We start from the raw sequence: 10,787 nt of genomic DNA, 5'->3' as shown, positions 1-10,787 counted from the left end.
CAGCTTTACTTGTTATAGATTAGTCAGTTGTCCAGATCACATCTAAGGGCACACTCACTTGTAACACACACACAATCAGTCATACACTTCATGCTATAAACGTACCAGTTTTACTCCAACAAAAAGAGAGCCAGATTCTATACTAGACCACTGACCCCCTCCCCTTCTCTCCTTCCCTGAGGCAAAATGGGGACGCACTGTATGTGTTTCTGGTATAGTTCCTCTTACTGTCCCATCACACACACACACACACACACTCCAGTGAGGAGAGCCATCTCCCTTCGGGCAGCTCTCTCTCTCCCCCCCCCCCCCCGTCAGCTCTCTCTGTGTTACTCTCGCACCACTGACTGCCCCAGCCCATTACGCCTGGCCTCCCTTTACTTTACTATGCTGCTTTTGTCAAAGTCACAGCATCATGATGGCTTTGATTTAGTGTGTGATAAAAAAAAACATCAGGTTAAACCAGAGGATATTGTGTGTGTGTGAGAGAGAGAGATAGAGTGAGTAGTGTTGCTGTCTGTTTGATGTCCTGATGCAGACTATATTGGAGAGAGCAACAGTAAACACAGCTTCCTGTCTCTGTGTAATTTGATTACAGAGGCGTTGGGTTATTATCCCAATGATGTCACATTCTCACCATGGTAGAGAGGAGTTCTCCGCCTTACTGTGTCCTGTGCTGACCTTACAGTAGCTTCACAGTCCTTGTTCCGGCTGATGGAAGTTTGTGTTCACTTTAATGTGAATTCATGCTCCTTCTGACGAGTCCCTGTCCAGTTTTATGCAAGTTCCAGGTTCCTGTTCCATTAGATCATGCCCTGCTGATGCTGTGTGACTGGGCGTGAGGGGGTGTTTGATGATGCTACAGTTTGTGTAAGTGCTCTCAGATGACTAACACTAAGTAAGTCGATCTTTTCCCAAACCACACCCCACACCCACACAACATTTTAGAGAATTTCTGAATCAATTATTATTATTATTAGTAGTACGGTATGAAGCCCTGTCCCTTAAAAAAACAATATGTATAGGCTATTTGTAGGCGTTTGAGTAAATAAAGACACAACTACAACATGTATACTCTTTTAAGTGAATGATACCAGGAGGAAAGCTTCTGTGCAATCACTTTCTCCCAGCGCCTAACACCTGTGTCGAATTATCGCAGTATGACTCAATCTTAGTTTGTCCAAAAGTAGCTTTACGGAGGATTCATGTCACACTAAGTGGTTTCGGAACAGGACGTGATCTCACCTCTAGTTTTCAGCAAATAGGTCTGTGAAACTGTTTTTCATGCTCGTACTCTTGTGCTCGTTCATCCTACTTTATCAGATGGAAGGCTTACAGATTAAGTGTGGTGTAAGGAAAAACAAACTCCGCACCGACCTCCAGCCGCACAGCAGTGTTAACTGTGGATCATTTGAGATGCTGCCGGACCGCTTGTTATGTTTGCTTCATGGATCATTTCCCTGGGAATGCTGGGAGATGGGGGTGATCTGGGTTTGCTCTGCTGTTTCAAAAACCTCAAGCTCTGAAAGTTGAGGAGACATCTTGGATGACAGAAGAAATAAGAAATGATAAAACAGAATCTTTTTCACTCAGTTTGTAGAAATTAGACGTTTATAACCATTAAATCAGAAAGCCTGCTTTGGTGCATTTGCAAATATGCAATTGCAATTGTATAGGCTAATTCTTGGCACACTGATACATAACACATGATACTACATACAATTCAAGCTCTGCTTGTCCTTTTATAAAACCCTTAAAAACTGAACTGTAAGTAATCTTATGTTTACTGGCACTGAGTCTGAATAGATACACCAGCCGGAGGCTTCTGTTCTCTTGCTTTATTTGGCTCCGTGGAATTTCATTTGCGCAAAGAGCAGGCAAATGAAGAATTTTTAGAGTCTCCTCCGCTGCCCTCTCTCTGATGGGCTATCCCTCGGAGCGACTCGAGTGTGTGTGTGTGTGTGTGGCGAATTGAGTGTGTGTGTGTGTGGCGAATTCAGTGTGTGTGTGTGTGTGTGTGGCATGAAAAATGGACTCCGCTGAATTGGCACATACAGGCTTCTGTCTCTGCATGTCTGTGTCAGGACTAAAGTAGCCCAGGAGCCCAGGAGGCATGGGTCAACCCTGTTGTTCTAGTGCACCAGTTCTGTCAGAACCCCTCATCTCTTTTTCACATATTTCTCTTTGTTGCCACCCTCCCACTCCCTCACTAAAACACACACACTCACAGCATGATGAGAGGCTAGGTTTTGTTGTATGCATGCACCTGCTGAAGATGGAGAGGGCTGTGGGAGTGATGTGGAAAATGCTAGAATTAACTATGGGTGGCCTGAAACACTGAAAACTGTCTAACGTCATTCTCCCAGTATCCACCAACCTCTTCATGCTTTCATGTCACTAAGCCTCTGATGCAGAAGGTCTCTCAGTCCTGCTTCTGAATCAGATTCATCCGTTTACTCCTGCTCTACCACACCTTCTCTACCACACCTACTCTACCACACCTGGCTAAACTCATCCATTTACCCCTGCTCTACCACACCTGCCTAACTCATTCATCCAATTACCCCACACCTGCTCCACCACACCTGCTCTACCACACCTGCTCTACCACACCTGAGGGCGTTGTGATTGGATGATGACTGCATGATTGAGGTTTCTCGGAGAAGAAGAGGAGAGAGAGAGAAAGAGATAGATGGATGGAAGTTCACGAAAGTGTTCACCTACGAGCAGAATTTGGAGCTCTGAAATAGAACAGTGGCATTCCCCAATCAGGGTTCTCAAACCTGCTCCAGTGTATGTGATGTCATGTCTTTCTGTTTCAGCACACATGATTAAAGTCATTGTGCAAATGGCATTGAGGCGTTCCATACAACAAGTATAGTTGGACATCCCAGGTTCCAAACGAGTGTTCCTGAGCAGATGGCGTCTTTTCTGGATAAAATGTAAACAAAAAACTGCATCTGGTAAAGCAAACGGGTAGATACGTGAACTGTATGTTTTTACGTTAGGAGTGAACCCTCCAGCGTATTTGTGAGATGCTGAAAGATAAATGCCCCATCAGGCAAGGCTTTAGGGGCAAATGGCTAATGTTGGCAGCAGCTCTGACGCTCTCACAGCCGGGCTGGTGCTAATGTATAACTTGAGATTACACCTCTCAGTAGAGACTTGGGTTGTGTGTAATTGTAGCTTGTGTCAGCTCTTGCTGTTTGCTCTATCACTTTGTGTGTGTGTCAGTCACATTTCTCTGTGTATTGTGACGTACCAGCTCAAAGTACGCCGCATAAATAGGGAGACCACGCGCAATTTCAATAATAATAAGTTAATTTAATAAAGAATAGTATAAGGTTAACACAGACTAGAAATAATAAAGCATTAAAGATTAGCTAAGTGTGGTGTACGTCAGTGTAAAGGAATAACCAAAATGTGGTGTGGATCAGTATAGGAGAAACCAACAAATCACAACAGAAGCCAAAAACCGCGAGGAGGAGAGAGAGACCGCCATGTTGGAATCGTAGCCTTTATATCCTCCAGCCAATCACGCGCACCTGAGCAGAGACAAGGACAAAAGCAATATTCCCATCTGCCCGTGGGCGGGGTTAGCTGGGCCGTCACAGTATGTGTGTGTTGGTCTCTCGCTCTCTCGCTCTCTGTGTGTGTGTGTGTGTGTGTGTTGGTATCTCTCTCTCTCACTCTGTGTGTGTCTGTGTGAGTGCAAATTGATGTATGCTTTTTAGAGAGGGGTGAATGGCTGTTCATCTGCACTGTATGTCACAAGCGAGTAAGACCGAGTACAAATATATGAGGAAAAGGGATTCAGAAAAGGTGGGTGCGTGTGCGTGTGTGTGCATGTGTGTGTCAGTGTCTCTCCGTGCGTGTGTGTGTGCGTGCTAGAGAACGGGAGAGTTGAGACATGAGGAGCTTCCCAATAGTGCGTCAGTGGAGGTGCTGCAGGAATCCCCCAGCATTAGCATGCAGAACATGACTTTTACATTTAGAGAGAGAGCTAGAGAGCTAGAGAGGGAGAGAGTGATATATGCATGTGCACACACACACACACACACACACACACACACACACGCAGACAGACAGACAGACAGACAGACAGAAAAAGAGAGCAACACACACACACACACAGAAAGACACGGACACACACATGCACACACACGCAGACAGACAGCTAAAGAGAGAGCAAGACACACACACACACACTGCATACAAATTACACATTACATATTCTGCACACACGTATGCGTCATCATGTGGCCCAGCGCATTACCTTAATGTGCTGTTAAGCTCATAACACGAGTAGCGATAGATTTGTAAGAAGCCTACGCCATGTCTCTATTCTCTGCTTGCATGACCGTTAAATGTGAGTGATGGAGCCACCAGGGTAATTCCTCGGCTTTGAGTAGATTTATTGATCGGTGGCCGGATAACAGACAACAGTGAAAGTGATCAACGTTTTATTTGCCTCGTCTATTCATTTGTATACCTTTGTTACATTGCACTCGAGCATTAGGACAGATGAGCTAGAATAACAACAGTGGACTACAGGGAATGAATGTTTTTCTGGATCTGTCTGTTTATGATAAATACAGTGTCTGGTGTGGATTTCTGATCTTGGTTCTTCACTTGGGGTTCTCGGTTGGTTGGTTGGTTGGTTGATTTGTATGGTGTGTGTGAAGCTGCGTTAAAATCACATTTAAAAGTACGTTATATGAGGAATTCATCTGGATGTTCTTCCAAGCGGTCTGTTTTTCTCTCTCTTTCTTTGTGTGATGCTATGTGAGTCATGAGGCTGATGTGATTCGGACAGTGCACAACTGGACCTGCAGCTAAGGGCAGTGTGTGAGTCTGTGTGCGTGTGCATGCGTGTGTCTGAGTGTGTGTGGGTCTGTGTGTGTGTCTGTGTGTGTGTGTGTGTGTGTGTGTGTGTGTGTGTGTCTGTCTGTCTATGTGTGTGTGAGTGTGTATGTGTGGGTGTGTCTCTGTGTGTGGAGGACAGTGAGGGCCTGGAGGAGGACATACACACACACACACACACACACACACACACACACACACACACACACACACACACACACACACACACACACACACACACACACACACACACTGGCACTGAGATACACATGCTGTTATACTAAGTCATACACACTAAGTCACATTGATGCCAGTACACTAGTGGGTATCACACACACACACACAGACACCAAGTCACATTGATGCCAGTACACTAGTGGGTATCACACACACACACACACAGACACCAAGTCACATTGATGCCAGTACACTAGTGGGTATCACACACACAAACACACACACAGACACCAAGTCACATTGATGCCAGTACACTAGTGGGTATCACACACACACACAGACACCAAGTCACATTGATGCCAGTACACTAGTGGGTATCACACACACACGCAGACGCACACGCTCACGCAAATGCACACACACGGATAACAGAATAGTTAACTAACACAGAGCTACTCATAGTCTAAAGCTTCTACTTACACAGTCTTTCATGCCAGACTTTGTATAAATTGTCTGTCTCTGTGCTGAATTGTACTTGTCTGTGCCAGGAGAAGTGTCTCCTCTGAGTGGTAATGCACAGTGCACATTTTACATTTGCACATTAATAGCAATATTTTGAATTAAAGTTAAAGATATATATTGTATATATAAAATACTGCTGCTAAGAAGGAGAATCATGTTCACTGACACCTAAAACAACTAAATTAAACTGCAACATTGGATACGGAAATGAAATTTCCCAAATTCAGTGAATATGCCTCGGTGTAATCCATTTGATCACTGTAATTAGCTAAAGTGCTCACTGGCCTGTTTCCAGTCACACTCTCTTAAGTTTCATTGAAAGTACGCAAACACACATTACACAATGCCAGCTAAGTAACATTTTTAAGATTTTTAAATAAATTATTAGACGGCCTGGGCCACTGCATAAAGAGGCAAGCTGAGTCTTCACATTCACTGTGGCCATGTCTCGCCAGAGTGCAGCATACATTACATTTCAGTGTATTCACATTTACATTTAGTCATTTAGTAGATGCTTTTGTCCAAAGCGACGTACAAGGGAGAGAACAGTCAAGCTACGAGCAATAGAGACCTAGTGTAACAATAAATACTATTTTACATAAGAAAAAGAAAAAAAAATTGCAGAAATGTAACTGCTGTAAGTGCAAGTTAAGTACTAGTAGAAGTGCAAGTTAGGAAGGGAGGTGCTCTCTGAAGAGTTGGGTCTTCAAGAGCTTCTTAAAGGTAGAGAGGGACGCCCCACATTTCAGTGTATTCATGTAGCAAATGCTTGTATCCAAAACGAATGACACAGTACAGTTATGCAACTTTATCCATGTGTGGACTTTCAGGACCGTGGTGTTGTTAGGACATTGCCGTACTAGAAGAGTACAAGTACAACAGGAATCATTACAGTCGAGTTGCAGCAAAGCAACTGAGCAGATCCTGGAGTCAAAAACAATACAGATGAAGACATAGACTTGGCTGTAGCCACTGACACTTAGTTTACACACGCTGGAGTTATGGGTGTGACGCACGCAGTGATGGCGAGTCATATTTGCTTTAGTGTGAGGAGATGGACACCATGACTGAGGTCAGTACTGTGAGGACGTGGCGAAGAGCTGCGTGAAACAAGCAGCACTATAGGACAGCTAAAGACAGAGAGGAAGAGTACATTTACATTTAGTCATTTAGCAGGCGCTTTTGTCCAAAGCGACGTACAAGGGAGAGAACAGTCAAGCTAAGAGCAATAAAAAGCATGGTGTAACAATAAATACTACTTTACATGAGAATTAGAAAAACAACGACCTAGAAAAAAGGAAAAAGAAGTGCAGGAATGTAACTGCTGAAGTGCAAGTTAAGCGCTGGTCAGGTGCCAGTTAGGAGGGGAGGTGCTCTCTGAAGAGTTGGGTCTTCAAAAGCTTCTTGAAGGTAGAGAGGGACGTAAAAGTGTGTGTGTGCTCAGGACTGTCAGAATGAATACAGTTCAGCGGTTCCCAAGGATACCTACAGCTACTGTGACAATAACATGAACTTATCAGCATTGAGGTTAGCAAATGTTGCATTACTGAAATAGATTAATTAGACTGAAATAGTGAGGTTACTGTGTATTGCAATACTAACTAACTAGTGTTTTAGTTTCATATAACTTTCATACAGAATAAATACAAGTATTAATAAATGATCTGCTACCAAATGTCTCAATTCTTACTAATGTTCCAAAGTATTCTGGGCAAAGATACTATAGCCACAATTACAGTAATCTAAATTGCTCAGCATAGAGAAATACTGTACTGTGAACTATAGCGTACTACTAACTAACTAGTGTAGGTCTAACATAACCTACATACAGAAGAAATGAAGTCTTACAAAAAATGTCTTGATTTTAACTGAACACTGCTTATTAATTATTAATGTTTCAAAAGTGGATGATTTCCGTCACGAGTTCCAGAGTCACCGCGAACGGGAAATGGGGGCGATGAGGTCAGTCATTACCGTTAGCAGCATCGTCCCATCCATCTCGGTGATTAGTCTGGGCTAACACCGCCTTTCCTGACCAGCGTGACAGACAGACAGACAGACAGAACCTCCCCTGCAGTGGGAGTCAGGCATGACTGGCATGGACGCTGTTTAACAGCAGCGTTACCCGAGGCTGGATGAGATGTAGGTTAGGGAAAGAGGAAATCGCCTGCAGTGTTATACAGCACCAAACTGCAGTTTGATTACACGCACTCAAGCAGCCCATAAAAAATATCGGTCCAGGACACGGATGTGACCTAAAATGTCGAAAAGCGTCAGGAAGTAAATGGTTCCGTTTGGTAAGGACTAGAATCTTAAGCTAGAAACTGAATATAAGCTATTTTGAGGGCATTTAAAATGTCAATTTACTGAGTTACTGTGGATGGGGAAATTGGAACATTTCATTTTCTATTACAGTCTCTCTCATTATCCTGAATGCCATTTTTTTTTCAGTTTGCCAACCCCTACCACTGGGAGAGAGTAATTATTTTAAGTCTTCACTCTGAGCTTTAAGGAGGATGAAAAAGCATTTCCTACAATATTAATCCCTCTCCTTGGAAATACAGAGGCAACCTTCAATTCAGTGTTTACCAGCAAAATTATTTTCTGGTATTCTTGTTTTTTTCCTGTTATAATAACCAATTTCATGCTGTGAGGAACCAGTTTTTTCTCTCTCTGCATGAGATCACGACTAACAGCTATCAGCGCTGGAAAATCTATTTGATGCCTGCGGGAATGAGGATTAGCCTTTACTGTGCTAACCTGCTGACCTCTGCGACCCTCTCTATACCCCTCACTAATCCTCGTTCCCACTGTGGGCCTACGGCACAGTTGTCACCCTCAGCCCTCAGGTCTGTACCTTCACCGGAGGAGGTCAGTTGGGACTATAAAGTCTGCACTAAACAGCATTAAACCATAGGCACTGGGGGATTACATGAGATACATAGATAGATAGATAGAGAGAGAGAGAGAGAGAGAGAGAGATAGATAGATGGAGAGGTGGAAGGATCATAGATACATAGATGGCTAAATAGTTACATCGATAGATGGATATATAGTTACATAGATAGATAGATGGATGGATAGATATATAGGTAGATGGATGGATAGATATATAGATAGATGGATGGATAGATATATAGATAGATGGAGGTGTGGAGGGTTAAAAAGGCTAAATAGTTACATAGATAGATGGATGGATGGATCGAGATGGATGGATGGATGGATAGAGAGATGGATGGATGGACAGACTGGTGTAGTGACACTAAGAGAGAGGAGGAAGTCTGCGTGTCTGTTTTCCCTGCATATTAAGATGTGAGTCTGTTTACTGTAGTGACGTCAATGGTGACCTGTTGGCACTGAACGCTACTGGGAGGAAATGGGCACAAATTGGGTTAGATGTTTTTCACGCTGGGCACCACAGTCGCTACACACCAGAGACGAGTGCTAGCATCCCTGGAGAAAACAGAGGGAGAGATAGAGAGAGAGAGGAAGAAGGGAGAGAGAGAGAGAGGGGGAAGGAGAGAGATCACTGTATGGAGATCGGAGAGATAGCAGCGTTAGGAGAAAACAAAGTAGAAGGGAGAGAAGCGGAGAGCAAGGAAGGGATGACCACATAGAAAAAAGATGAGCAAAAGAGAGAGGGAAACAGAAGAAGGAGAGAAAAAGTGATGGCTACATTCAAAAATGAAAGACAAAGAGAGATAGTAGGAGAGAGTGAAAGAGAGACAGTAGGAGAGAGTGACACCTAAAGAGAGACTGAGAGAGCGATCGATCAGTGCTTGGAACATGGATCTCCCTCTCTCTCCTTCCTCTCTCTCCTCCTCCCTATCTCCCCACTCTCCTTCTCTCTCTCTCTACCTCCCGCCCCCCTCTCCCCTTTCTCTCACCCTTTCTCTCACCCTCTCTGTCCTCCTCCCTATCTCCCCCTGTCTCCTTCTCTCTCTCCCCTCTCTCCCATCCCCCCCCCCCCCTCTCTCACTGAGGTATGGCATCAGGTCTGTGGTGGTCAGTGTCCCGTCCCCCCCCCCTCTCACTGAGGTATGGCATCAGGTCTGTGGTGGTCAGTGTCCCCCCCCCCCCCTCTCTCTCTGAGGTATGGCATCAGGTCTGTGGTGGTCAGTGTGTTCTGCCCTCCTCCCTGTCTCTCCCACTTTACGTGATAAATGGCAAGCCAGCGCCAGCGGCCTGTACTGATGTCACCGTGACGACCCCCCAAAAAAAACTCGCTCACACAAACAAACACCGAGCACGGGAGCGAAATGTCAACCACAACAACAGAGTGTTGTCCGGTGCACGTGTGTGTGTGTGTGTGTGTGTGTGTGTGTGTGTGTGTGTGTGTGTGTGTGTGTGCGTGCACGTGTGTGTGTGAGAGAGCAGTTTCTCTGTTTGTGTAAACCCATAGAGATAAAGAGGTCTTGAGTCTAAGTCTGTTAACAACTGTCCTTGTGGTCCATAAGACAAGCAGAGATTTAGACAATCAGTGTGTGTGTTGTGATCAGGTCATTGGACATGACTATTGCTATGTTATATCTGACCCATAATGGCCTGAGGAGAGTCTTTTTGTTCCAGAATGTGTTGTCGTGACTGAGGTCTGTGTGTGTGTACATGCATGCATGTGAGTCTGTATGTGTGTGAGTGCACATATGTGTGTGTGTGTGTGAGTGTGGGTGTGTGTGTCGACAGGTGCACATACATGTCTATGTGCGTACACGTATGTGTGTGTGTGTGTGTGTGTGTGTGTGTGAGTGAGTTTGTATGTGTGTGAGTTCACGTGTGTGTGTGTGTGTGTGTATGTGTGTGTGAGTGTGGGTGTGTATGTGTCGACACATGCACATACATGTCTATGTGCGTACACGTGTGTGTGTGTGAGTGAGGTTGTGAGAGTGTCAGCGTGTTTCTTTTGTAAGCCATGCCGTGCGTGATGTGGGTGTGGGGGTGGAGGGAGTTTTCTGCTGCAGTGTGTGTCGCCCCTGCGCACGACCACGCAAGCTGCTCTCCTCCGTACGGGAGGGGAGAGGAGGAGGACGTGAGGGGGGGGGGGGTTGAAGAAAGGAAAGAGGGAGAGAGGGAAGGAGGGAGGATGAGCAGAAAGGGGGATGACTCAGACTGGCTCAGAGATCAGAGCACTTCAGCTAGCCCCTTAGCCTGCTGGCAAGATGGGACCCCTGGGGAGAGAAAGAGGGAGACAGAGAGAGAGAAAGAAAGAAAGAGAACAGACAGACTGA

This window comes from Clupea harengus, chromosome 23, assembly GCF_900700415.2.
Source record: "Clupea harengus chromosome 23, Ch_v2.0.2, whole genome shotgun sequence".
NCBI lineage: Eukaryota > Metazoa > Chordata > Actinopteri > Clupeiformes > Clupeidae > Clupea > Clupea harengus.
This window is presented reverse-complemented; position numbering follows the sequence as displayed.